The following is a 13,848-nucleotide window of genomic DNA, read 5'->3' as shown; positions in this document are numbered from 1 at the left end:
GCTTAAAATATCTTGAACATAAATGCCAGATTGTCGCGTTGAACTTTCAAACGTTGATAGTTGTTCTTTCCCGAGAGATCATGCTGATAATAGCATTATACGAGTGTTTTAAAATATACCGTACTTCGTGTGAAGACCTTAAGAAATCAGAATGATTTAGGACTGGCGAACATTTAGTCCATTAGTACAATATATTTTTTTTCCATTTTGAAAGAAGCCTGTCACCATATGAACACCAAGACTCCTGTACCACATTTCGAGACAACCCGTCGGAAATCTGCTGTTTACAGTAGTCGCACGCTCTCTGAAATGCTGAAATGATCCTGAAAAGTCATTTCTCCTCTCTGAAATGATTGTTACTATCTGCACCGTACGGCTTGCGGAGTCATAGACAACAATGCGTCGTATTCCCATCACGGGCAACCTCGGTCTTGGCCGCGACCATTGTTATACCATTGTTAGCATGTCCATTAACACATTCGTACCATTGTTAGCATGTCCATTAACACATTCGCTGAATCAGTGTCTTATACACAATGCCAGATGCCCGACCAATGGAACAAAATGAATCAGTCATTTTGTTCGGTAGCGACAGTCGTATTGTGACTACGATTAGTCACAACTGAACAATGAATGCGATTGTCTGTTTCTTTGACCTGCGTTTAGCTAAATATAACCGCAATGGCTTAGAGTTTAAGGCTAAGAAGAACCAGAGTGATGTAAATGACGAAAAAAACAGAATATAAATTGCATATGGTTGGGATGAGAAACAAAGGAAGACCTGGATAAGGTTGAAAGAACAAAATAAGGTGAACATTGAAGTGAAGAGGTACAGGAGATAGTCTGGTTTATGTGAAAAGAACGAAGTAAGATTGACATTGAAGTGAAGAGATTGTATATGTAAAGCCCTATGTATAGTGAAAAGAAGAATGTAAGATGAACATTGAAGTGAAGAGGTGTATATGTCAAGCTCTGGGTAAAGTGGAAAGAACAAAGAAAGATGAATATTAAAGTGAAGAGGTACAGATAAACACCTGGGTAAGATTAAAATAACAAAATAAGATGAATATTGAAGTGAAGAGAAAAAGGTCCTGATAAGACGGAAGGAACAGAATGAGATGAATATTGAAGTGAAAACATACAGAACAGACCAGGATAAGATGGAAGAAATAAAAGAGGTCATGTAGAATGAAGATGGAAGTGAAGTGACTATAGAATAGAACAAACAGGAACGTATAAGATGATCAAGAAGAGAACAATATTGAGAAAGAGCAGAGAAAGGGGGAAAGATGAAATGAAGAAAAAAGGGATAGATATGGCAAGACAGTTGACATTATGGAGAACAAATTTTGAAAAATGAAAGCAGCGAAGGAAACTAGAAGACAAAATCTAATGGACAGATTTGAAAAATTGGAGCTTCTTGATTTCGATGGCACCAACCTCCATGGCTGAGTGGTTAGCACAACGCGTTACGACGGTTAGGGTGTCGGGTTTGAGTCTCAACCTGAGCATTGATGTCAAATATAAAGGACGCTTTCTGAACATACACACATCAGAGGATGATGATGACGGTGATAATGTGTCGTATCGTTTTGCTTCTTTTTAAGTAACAGTAACTTCCATGAATGCAATGGTTTGAAAGGATGAGAGTAGTTTTTGTTTCCATCTTGGCTTTAGAGACAAAGGTGTACTTTGTATTGATTCCTACCCGAAGTTTCTCTTTCGAATCTCCCATGGTGCTATTGGCCGAAGCTAAACTCAAACAAATGCAGCAATTCGAGTCGAATGCACTAAATGAACCGAAGGGAACGGATTCTCATCAAGAGAGAAGGCTCGTGTGCGCTAGGGGCGGAGAGGAGGGGATGAACGCATTCTCTCGGGCATTCATGGGAAATCGAACGAAGGTTTAAGGCCTTGCGACAAAGATTCGGAAGCCTGTTTGACCCTGTAGCGCTGTCGAACAGTGTTGCCAACCACCTTAGAGGAATATCACCAAGAAGCGTGTAAAGAGACTCGTTTTGTTTCGTCTGTAAGGCGTCTGTCACTGTAGACACGGGTTGGATTCCTTGGGTGCGTTCCTTTAACCACAACGAACAGTGTTGCCACAATTTGAGGGTAACATTATAATTTTCTCCTGACTTTCCTATAATTTAAAGAAATCACATAGTCATAATAATAACCAGTATAGAGCGACCACAAGGAAAGAACCTTCGGCCAAAAGTCTCTCCATCGGTTCAACTCGGCCCATAAGGAAGCCTGCTTCACTCTGCCCCTCCCCTCCACGCGGGAGTACGATGCACAGGAGTCGCGGGTCTGCGCAGGCTCGTTTCCCTGTGGTTCCACTTATAATTCGCCATTTTGCGACACTAGCGATCCTGGTGGAGCATACGAGCGCCAAGTGGGAACAAAACATCCAGAGTTTATCTTTGTACAGATGATCTATCATAAATAGAGCCTGGATTTATAAGCGAAATGCATATTCTTTTCCAGACTTCTCATGGTAACAAGAAAGGTTATACTTCGTATTACATACCTTGATGAGCTACTTAACTAAGGTTGAAAGTGCTTATAAATGCGTATTTCTACAGGAAACGGTTATGCTTGCTTATTTTGTGATTTTTATTTAAAGTGGCATATTTTACCCAAATCTGTCATATTTCAATCCTATTTCAATCACACGATGGCATTGGGATGACGAGATCAATGCTTCTAAATAGCCGCACGAGAATATCCCGGCCTCTTTTCCTCGTAGGTCGGCTGACGCGATCCACGTCACGCCATGATAAAATTGCGACAGACAAGCTCAGTCAGGTATTACTGAAAAATCTCTGTTACAAAACACTGTGTCAAATTTATAAAAATATTTCTGGTGAAGAAACAGACATTGAAGAGGAATTCACCGAAGAAGAACTGTGGTGTTTTTCACATGCGACGTGGAAAGAACATTTTCAGTGTACAAACCATTCTTCACTGACAGAGGCAGGAGCTTCACACAAGAAAATCTCATGATGACCTTCCCTACATACCGTAACAGCTTTGATTAACTTAAGAGATGTAATAAACAGATATTTTTTTGAGATTTTCATGTATTTGTTTATGCTTATTTTTTTCATTTTTTGTGCTTATTAACTTGCTTATTTTATTGTTTGATTGTGCTTATAAATTGGGCTCTAATCATATATAGTTAACGTCTTAAGAACTGTGTAAAGTTGTTTCATTCTTGTTTGACTTAACTCTGCGTAGTGTAGTGTCCCAACCAAACGCACGACCATGAAAATAGGCGACTGAGAGAATTGCGCTGTTGCCACATATGCGAAAAGCAAAGTGAGAGCGGGACAAAAGTCGCTGGTTCCCTCGCACTGTGTGGCAACGTCAACCGGGCTGCGTTGCCTAGTTCGAGCGTGAGGCCGACCTCTCTCCGGTGCACTTTTGTGTCATCCCTGACCTTTCTAGCAAACACTGTCAGTTTGTATCGCGTGGATTACAAAGACCAACTCTACAAAGAGATCTTTCATTCTCTTAAAGCTCCCAACACACGGGGTTGTGCTCCGACGTGGCAACAGCGCAAACTTCTGCCACCCGCCTAATTTCATGTCTGTGCATTTAGTGAAGTTTGAAGCAACAATGAACGTGCATTGTCTGCAAGTAGCCGACGATTTCCACGGCACATCATCCTCCACAGTGGCGCAACCACAGGGGGGTAGGTGCATTGCTTGCCCCCAAACCTAGGACGGAAACCAATTCTAGGGGGCAAACATTGAAGTAAAGAAAAGAAGAATCTAAGAGTGGTAGAACAAAATGATACTCAAAATGGAATCAGTTTTCATATATTTCTTGCGTTACTCTTCCAGGCGTCAAGAGCACTTGCAGAGGGGAACAGAGAAGCAATTCCCCCCGATTTCAAATTTTATGCAAATAAAAATACGTTTCGTAAAATTTTCTTCCTCGCTTCCCTCGCAATGTCTACTTTTCTTAGTCTCATCAAGTTCAGAGCCGTAACTACGGGGGCGGCAGGAGTCGAACCGGGCACCGAACGATCTAAGTGAAAAAAGTTGTAAAAGAGAGAATGCCATGGCGTCCCGTGACATTAATTGCGCGCTATTAAATCAATATTGTTTGCAGTTTACAAAAATTGGATCTAAATATTTTCTTACTCGCTTCGCTCGCAATGTGTTTTCTTTTTGTAACGCATTGTAAGTTACCAGAGAGCGAGGTAAGACCAAATTCATAACTATGTATTTCAGATTGTTGCTGTTGAACAGTGTTGTATCAAATGTGTGAACAAATGTTTTGAGGAAAAGGAGCACACACATGTGAGAGACAATTTATAAAATTTGCGGTTTTGGTTTGTTATGAGGTGGATGAATTGATTACGTAATGTGTTTAAATAATATATGTATTAAAGATACATTGAATACGTGCACAATTTAGTGTTAACGTGCTGCAAATGTATTTTCTTATTTTACGTCGCTCCATGTTGCATATGTGTAAAACATATGTTCTACATGAAAGGCACACATGTCACATGTACAAGAAGAATTATATTAATTTTTCTCCTTCAAAAATACAGTTTGTGTGCTTGTTTTTCATTATTAGCTAATGTGAATTTGAACGTGTTGAAAAATGTCTGGAAAAATGCCAATAATGATAGTAATAATGATAATGTCATTATTGTCATTATTATTAATATTGCCCCCCCCCCCAAACAAAAATTGTGGTTGCGCCTCTGATCCTCCAAGTCTGTTTTGTGCGAGAACGAACTTGACGCAAATCTTCTTTGCGAACTCATAACGTATGTCACAGTCATTACAGCCAGACTCATAGATCGCCAATGGAAGTAGTTTAAGGGCATGGTCACAGTGGATTCTGTTTCGGCCGAACCTTTACACTAGCATACACGGAAGGAAACAGTGCAACAAACAATGCAATGCCTTAGTCCTGAAGTTAGGAGTGTTACACACATGCTTGGATGGACCAACACCAGCTGGTTACACGTTCCTTGCATGGGCCCCTTCGAGCCTTGTGTGACCCACAGACTCAAGGTGTCGCAGAATTCAAACTGCAAGATCACCAGTGAAGCAAGTAACACCAATTGAAGTCGGGGAAACGAATCTTCAAGGCAAGAATCGCCAATTAATCATCACGTTAACAATGCAGAGGCTGCTAATGTATTACAAAACTGTCACAATTTTTACGATATTTGATACTAGGCCGCCATTTTTCTAGACACCTTACTTTACGGTGAAGGGCTGTTGTTGTTATTTCACGTCGATTTTCTGCCACTTTCGTCTAATCGCGAAGATGTAGATGAGTGATTATATGATGAAATTGACGAAGCGACACTTACAAAGAGCACCCATGCCCAGGTCGTGATTCGAACCAGCAACAACTGGCGTCGCAGAGCACTGTGGTAACCATTCCACCACGGAGGTTAGAGTTTTTACTTGGAGAAAGGAAAGTAATTGCATTGGGTCAATATATCGCCTGCTGAATACCATTTTGTCGTATGTCCATTTTCATTAACTTCTCACGAGATCCGATTAAACTTCGATTTGGAATACAATACAAGATTTGAGATTTAACGATTACCGATCACGATAACGTCGTCAATTCATTTTCGACGAAAATTGGAGATACGACAAAAGAGCATTTATCCGGCGATATGCCAATCATAACAGAAACGTGGAGGAATGTACAGCCTAACAGTAGAGATATATACCCTATCCCAGCTAACTGTGGAGCAGGACCGCGCATAGCGACAGAGAAAGAGGAGGGAAATTGAGCCAATGCGAAGCAGGGAAATCGGGTAACTCCAGTCGCCTCCCTCCCTCCATTACGCAATCCCGTTCCTCTCACTGTTCATTGGTGGAGCCGTCTGGCGTCACTACTTGCGCAGAGACTTGTTCTCGTTCGTCTGCTTTACAGATAGATGGGACAGGGTATGATTAACTCTTCCCGGCCCCCGTGGCGGAGTGCTTAGCACATCTCACTATGCCGCCAGGGATCCTGGGTTCGAATCCCGGCCTGTATATGAATGTATGTGAGTATCCATTCATAAATTTGATCATCTCTTCACTCATCCCCATTTTCGAAAACTTGCCAAAAGTGGCAGAAAAAGCGAAGTAAAATCAATCAATCAATAAATTAACTCTTATACTAAAGCAATTAAGCATAATGTATTTTATAATTTGCCCCCATATTAAACATATACGTTCATTTTCGTTTCTTTTTTTAATGAAATCCTTACGGTAGCAAAAATATATCGAAAATCCCTAAGCGTAGGGACATGTTCCTGCAGTTGGTAACACTGTTGCAGAGTTTCAATCTATCTGGCTTCCTATAAACAGGAAACGAGCTGTTGTTAGATATACAGTAGTTTTGCCTTTGTTCTCGATTGTTGCTCATGCATACAAACGTGGAAGAGAAATACACATTTCTTGGAATCGGAAAAATACGGTGAATTACACCATTTCGGTAACCTTGGGGTAGCAGCAGTGATGTGCCGTAGACTATAAGTTTACGTCTACATGCGTTGTCTACACGTAATCTACTCGTAGATTACATTGGGTTGTTTACATAGACTACGTAGACAATCTAAAGTGCATTAAAATCAATATTCAAAGGATTCATGAAAGGAAAGTGACATTTTCAACTGTATTGGTTCCTAATGAAATGAAAAGAACCCTATTTACAACAAAATGTATCTTCTCTTCTATTACCAACTATGGAAGATAAATAGTATGCAAAAAACAACAACAGATGGCAGTCGTGAGGCAAGAGTGGTCTTTTTCCCATAAAACACTAGAATATTTCCTATATTAGGTTTCTTCCTAGGTGAGAAATTGTTCGAATTTGGAAAAAATAGTATGAAAAGTTCTCCTTACACATCAGCAACTGATGCGCAGTATATTTTTTTTTAATTCCACGGCGCCCTTTGCTAAGTTATCAACTTTCGCCATGTTGTTTACATAGATTACGTCATCTACGTGTATAAAATAGTCTACGTGTAGAATGTAGACTATCGTTGTTTACGCGTAGACGCACATCACTGGGTAGCAGATTGTGAAAATGGAAAATGAAATACAATACGCGTACCCATTTGAAACTTTATACTCAGTAAATGTTCAATGGCTGATATTCTCTGCTTGAAGCTATTTGCAACAGTCGAGAGCTATCTATTTCTTCACGCGAAATGCTTGCAAGAATGGTGACCAGTGGTGGCAAAGTTGGTTCAAAATCGAAAAATGATGTATTTAAGTTATATACAGCGTGTTTTGAAAGTCATGAAGGATTCTAAAAAGCTATAACTTTAAAGTAATAGGTTTATCACAACTAAGCATTGTTTTTTACGCAGAGGATTTTTTCTGCACACACTGTTGCATGACGTGTGTGTAGGTGATCACGTGATTCCAAGATGGCGCCGATGAAGGAAAAGAAGGACCCACACCTTGGCCCGCAAGGTCACCAGACCTTACGCCTTGAGATTACTGCTTTTGGGGACATGTCAAGACCCAATTGTGTGCACAGAAACCGACAGACCTTGACGACCTGATCGCAATTCTCGGATTACAATGAAGATTGTAAGCGTGTTTGGACGTGAATGATGCCCAGCTGGAGATCTATTGATGAACCAAACCACAACATACATTAATTTTAAAGTTCCCTTTGTGTAACAAACAATATTTCGTTGCAATAAACCTATTACTTTAAGAGTTATAGGTTTTTAATTCTTGCAGGACTTTTAAAGCACCCTGTATAGGGTCGATCCATGTGAAATCAACCAATGAAGAGGCACTTTTCAACCTCGCATATTTTGATTAATTTGAAATTTGGCATACTGAAAGGGCCACCTGAGGTAGGAAAATATGCAAAGTTGTAAATCCATATCTTTTGTATTTCCGAAATTACAGTGCGATTTCGACCATTTTATCCAATGTCTTTTTAACTTTAAATTTCACTATTTCGGCAATCAGGGCACTATAGACGTGATTCGGACTGCGCTGGAAAGTTATTACAGGGTTCTTTCACACGAAATATTACATACCTATGCAAGAGAAAAAACAATTGACGGTGGCGTGAAGAAAATATGGAAAACATTACCTACTTTGCGAAAAAGGGGATAAGTGATCATATTATTGATGAATGGACACTTAAAACATCCATACCCAGGCCGGGATTCTAACCCGGGACCTCTGGAGTCGTAGCACGATGTGCTAACCACTCCGCCACGGTGGCCGGCTTCTCTTCTTTTGACGATAAGTTTAATATTCATAACATTTTTAAGCCAATTTTTCAATTCTTGATATACTATTTGATTGTGGGGTTAATTTTTCTAATTTTCTCCTTACTATTGTGCTATATTCACTACTAATAACAATAGTAACTATTAATTAACATGCAAATTTGTATTTTAATATCTTCATTAGCAGAAATAATTTAATAAGGAATGTGTTTCCAGTTGCTATAACATTATTTTTGATTTCAATATCTGCGACTCAGCTCATCAAAACGCATTAGGGCCCTCACAGGGCTGCAAAGTGACAAATTGGTTCTAGAACCAAAATCAAATTTAAGAGCTAATGTAGATAATCTAATAATTGTTTTTATTATATAACATTTAAAAAATTTGGAAGTATTTCTTCTGCAATCTTTGTACGTATATGTGTGTTCCTGTACTTTACAACTAATTTAAAAGATGGTGCTATGATCAGATGTAATTATTTTGATGTCTTGTTCTAAAGATATGGTCAATAACCTTCCGCTCTCAAATGGTTAAATAAACAATTATTGAGAAATATTAATTAGTATTTAGTATTCGATGACAACTATATACTGTGTTTTTCTGTTTGTGAGATCTTCAATCCCAACGTTGTTATTTTCGTTTATTAAAACTTATTAAATGCATTTAATGTAAATCAAGATACGTGTGATTTTTTTGAATAAACTTCTGTTTTAAAAATTCAGAAACATTTAATCTACAAGAAAGTAAGTCAATAGTATCAAAACATCTCACGAAAAGATCTTCCCTTTGAAGGTTTTATAATCGCTACTCACGAATGACAGTTTTCTTGATTCTACAGAAAAATAATAATTTCATTTCTAGCATTGAGGGCGAGTGTGACTTTCGGATTTTAAAAGCATGTATGTATACATGTTCCTACCTTAGGACAAAAGAAATAAAAATCAACATTTTCCTGTAAAACCGTCAAGTAGAAGACTACAAAGTCAATAATTCAGAACTGCAATTTGTTCTTGAAAGATGAAAATTTTCAAAAGCATTTAATTTGTTCCTCACATTTTAGAAAAATCTGTTGAAGCAATTTGAACATGTATTAATTTCTATGCATTACAGAACATAGAGATTTAGTAAGTACTTTTCTATGTCTTGTAATATATTTGAATAGTTTTACCGCACTTTCCAAGTACTAAATTTTTACTCTTCTATTTCCAGGTAAGTTCATCCTGGTTTTACATTTTATCCTTTCAACTGTTTGGTGAGTACTGTGAGAGATTAGTTATTTTTAAATTGCATATTAATTTTTGTGTATCTCTGTTTAAAATTGCTGTTTAATTTTGAGAATGTCTATGCTTAAAACTTTCGGATGCTTTTTAAGATACCACAATGAAGACAGTGGCGTCCCAAGTATTTTCAAAAGAGGTGTTACAAATACTTTTCAGTAGTCAACCCTCATTTTGCTACCTTTACTTGTCTTTCACGTTACATTTTTTTAAAAAAAATACTGCTCCAAAGAGGAGGGGGTATAATCCCACACCAACAGCCCATTGGGCACGCCACTGAATGAAGACTGGCCTGTGTGTGTTGGGGGAGGGATACAAAATGTATTTAGAAATAAACCTTGTTTTAAAAGAACTGACTGTGCAATTAAACATTCAACCGTCTGCCTGAAACCATAATTAATTGTAAAAACATTATTCTTCACCCTTTTGACATCCTGAACAACAATTAACAAGCACTAATAAGTATTAATACGATGAAAAACAAATTCATGGAATCTAAACTAATCATATGGGCTAATGATGAAATGCCTAGAATTTCTATAAGTATAGAAATGCATTCCCGTATTTCGTTCAGCCTTGATCAGTGGCACCAACTTATATGGGTATGTGGGGCTCGAGCCCATTCAATAATTTGTCTGTTGTTGTTTTTATTTATTTAAAGAAATATAATCAGCGCGCGTAAGAAAACGAAATATTTCATCATCATACATTTAAAGACTTCTCGCAACATAATTACTGATTTACATCTTGTCCTAGAGTCACTCGGGGGAATACGCCGAACTTTTTTTGACGGTTTATAGCCTCGATAAATGAAGGAGTGTCGCAATGAAAACAATTCAAATGAAAGCTACATGTTTTGTTATTGTTACCTATAAGTTTTATTACTGTATAGCAAAAGAACCAGAGAGAAATAAACAGATGAACGTCAATTTGGGCACATCACCCCGCGTTCAGGGTAAAATGCCCACCCATTAGGGGTAACATGCCCAATACAAGAAACAATTGTTGAAATACTTGACATGACATATTTAAAGGAAAATAATACACACCATTAACTGGAAGATTATTAACGTTTGTTTCGTAAACAGAATATCATTTGTACAGACAAGCATAGCGTCTCTAAGAACATTTATTTTGAATTTACCATAGCCTCTTTTACTGTTTACATTTGTGAGAAATTGCATTGCACTTTGGACACATGGACGTGCATTTGGTACATATTTCATGCATCCACATGCTACAACGAATACACTAGATCCAATCACATTGTGGTCCTTTCTTATCATAACAATGTCCATGGGCACATTGTACTTAATTTCTGTTGGCATATCACCCCACAGCTACAAGCAGAAAATTGAATCACTAGGTTGGCAACTCTGAGCATCGTGCGGCAGTTTCACTCTGACTCTTGATTTTTACACCAAATATAATTCGGTTTCTTTCTCTCTTGGGAATATTATTGCACACTGTTAATACAGCAACGTCCAAAATATTATTACCTTAAAAATTGTCTTCTTACCTCATGAAGTTAACCCTGAATGGCTTCAGATTCTTCTCACAAGCTCCAAACCTGCTGCCTCGTCTCACCACGGAGGGCGCTTTCAAACAAGAGTCGCAGAGTTGCCATAGCATGAACGTTACGCGAGATACGAGGGGGTGGGCATTTAACCCAGATGGACATATTCCCCCGAATGACTCTATATTATTTACACTATCCATGGTCACATCCTTATTAAGATAGTACGGGAGGACCTGGATGAAGACAGATAGGCACTAACAGCTCTCCAATGAGGCAATCTAAAAATAACCGACAATACAAAATAGGATTAGGCACTTCAAAAGCACTTATTTTCAAAATAGGCACTTATGTCTAAAATTGTCAAAAATAGCAACTATAATTACCGTGAAATAATTTATTTATCGGCAAAATCCTACATTGTTTGGTCAACGAACAGAGGCATTTATTGTAAGGCAAATACTCAGCCTGTTTATGACATGTATTATTGCATAATGTTATAAAACAAATCTTAGAGTTCAGCTGACCCAATGTTTCTAAAAAGTTGGCGTCTGGTGTTGTGCAATAAAAATACATGGGATCACGTTTCTATCAAGTACGAATCAAGAAAACAATAATTATCATCGGTGATTGCATGGTTTATTCCCAATTCAGAACTTTCAACTCAGGAACTATGAAAATTGCAATGAAACCAGCGTCATTCCAGGAACTTACCAGTTGGTTACTTCAGTGAAATGTCTTCGTCGTGGGAGGATGACTTGGCGTTTGAAACAGTTGACAATACGCACACCTGTATAACTGCTAAACTAACCTATACTCTGTTCCGGAAATCTATGGAGCAAGGCACAGAATTGGGATAGAGTAAGCAGAGCCAATCAGTTCATGCTGCTGCAAAAGGCAGGCAACTGCGCTCGCTTTCCCCCTCCACGCAACCCCATTCCTTCTTACGTGTTCATTGGTGGAGCCGTCTCGCGTCACTTTTTGCGCAGAGACTTGTTTGCGTTCGCTTGCTCCAGAGACACTGGGACAGAGTACAACCTAATCTACATGCTTAAGATCTGCAATGTACTCAAAATATATTAGAGGAAAGAAGAAACTCCACATTTTGCAAATGCATACATTATTAATACGTAGTAATTCAGGGTAACGTGCAGTAAAGACAAGAACCTCTCAAAAACTGGTCCTTTCCTCTGCCATTTCCTCCCGAGGCAGCGGTTCCTGAGTTGGGAACATTCTACTTCAAACTTTCCACGTGAAAATACCGGCTCCTAAATTGGGAACATTCTACTTCAAACATACCACGTAACAATACCGGGACCTGAATTGTGAACTTTCTACTTCAAACATTCCGCGTAAAAATATAGGTTCCTGAATTGTGAACTTTCTACTTCAAACATTCGGCGTGAAAAGAAACTTTCTACTTCAAACTTTCCACATGAAAATACCGGTTTCTGAATTGGGAACTTTCTACTTCAAACATTCCGCGTGAAAATATAGGTTCCTGAATTGTGAACTTTCTACTACAAACATTCCACGTGAAAATACCGGTTCCTGAATTGGGAACTTTCTACTTCAAACATTCCGCGTGAATATACCGGTTCCTGAATTGGGAACTTTCTACTTCAAACATTCCGCGTGAAAATACCGGTTCCTGAATTGAAAACTTTCTACTTCAAACATTCCGCGTGAAAATACCGGTTTTTAATTGGGAACTTTCTACTTCAAACATTCCGCGTGAAAATACCGGTTCCTGAATTGGGAACTTTCTACTTCAAACATTCCGCGTGAAAATACCGGTTCCTGAATTGAAAACTTTCTACTTCAAACATTCCGCGTGAAAATACCGGTTCTTGAATTGGGAACTTTCTACTTCAAACATTCCGCGTGAAAATACCGGTTCCTGAATTGGGAACTTTCTACTTCAAACATTCCGCGTGAAAATACCGGTTCCTGAATTGGGAACTTTCTACTTCAAACATTCCGCGTGAAAATACCGGTTCTTGAATTGGGAACTTTCTACTTCAAACATTCCGCTTGAAAATACCGGTTCCTGAATTGGGAACTTTCTACTTCAAACATTCCGAGTGAAAATACCGGTTCCTGAATTGAAAACTTTCTACTTCAAACATTCCGCGTGAAAATACCGGTTCTTGAATTGGGAACTTTCTACTTCAAACATTCCCCGTGAAAATACCGGTTCCTGAATTGGAAACTTTCTACTTCAAACATTCCGCGTGAAAATACCGGTTCTTGAATTGGGAACTTTCTACTTCAAACATTCCGCGTGAAAATACCGGTTCCTGAATTGGGAACTTTCTACTTCAAACATTCCGCGTGAAAATACCGGTTCCTGAATTGAAAACTTTCTACTTCAAACATTCCGCGTGAAAATACCGGTTCTTGAATTGGGAACTTTCTACTTCAAACATTCCGCGTGAAAATACCGGTTCCTGAATTGGGAACTTTCTACTTCAAACATTCCGAGTGAAAATACCGGTTCCTGAATTGAAAACTTTCTACTTCAAACATTCCGCGTGAAAATACCGGTTCTTGAATTGGGAACTTTCTACTTCAAACATTCCGCGTGAAAATACCGGTTCCTGAATTGAAAACTTTCTACTTCAAACATTCCGCGTGAAAATACCGGTTCTTGAATTGGGAACTTGCTACTTCAAACATTCCGCGTGAAAATACCGGTTCCTGAATTGGGAACTTTCTACTTCAAACATTCCGCGTGAAAATACCGGTTCCTGAATTGGGAACTTTCTACTTCAAACATTCCGCGTGAAAATACCGGTTCCTGAATTGAAAAC

This window comes from Lepisma saccharinum, chromosome 23 (assembly GCF_977018435.1).
Source record: "Lepisma saccharinum chromosome 23, izLepSacc3.1, whole genome shotgun sequence".
Classification (NCBI taxonomy): Eukaryota; Metazoa; Arthropoda; class Insecta; order Zygentoma; family Lepismatidae; genus Lepisma; species Lepisma saccharinum.
This window is presented reverse-complemented; position numbering follows the sequence as displayed.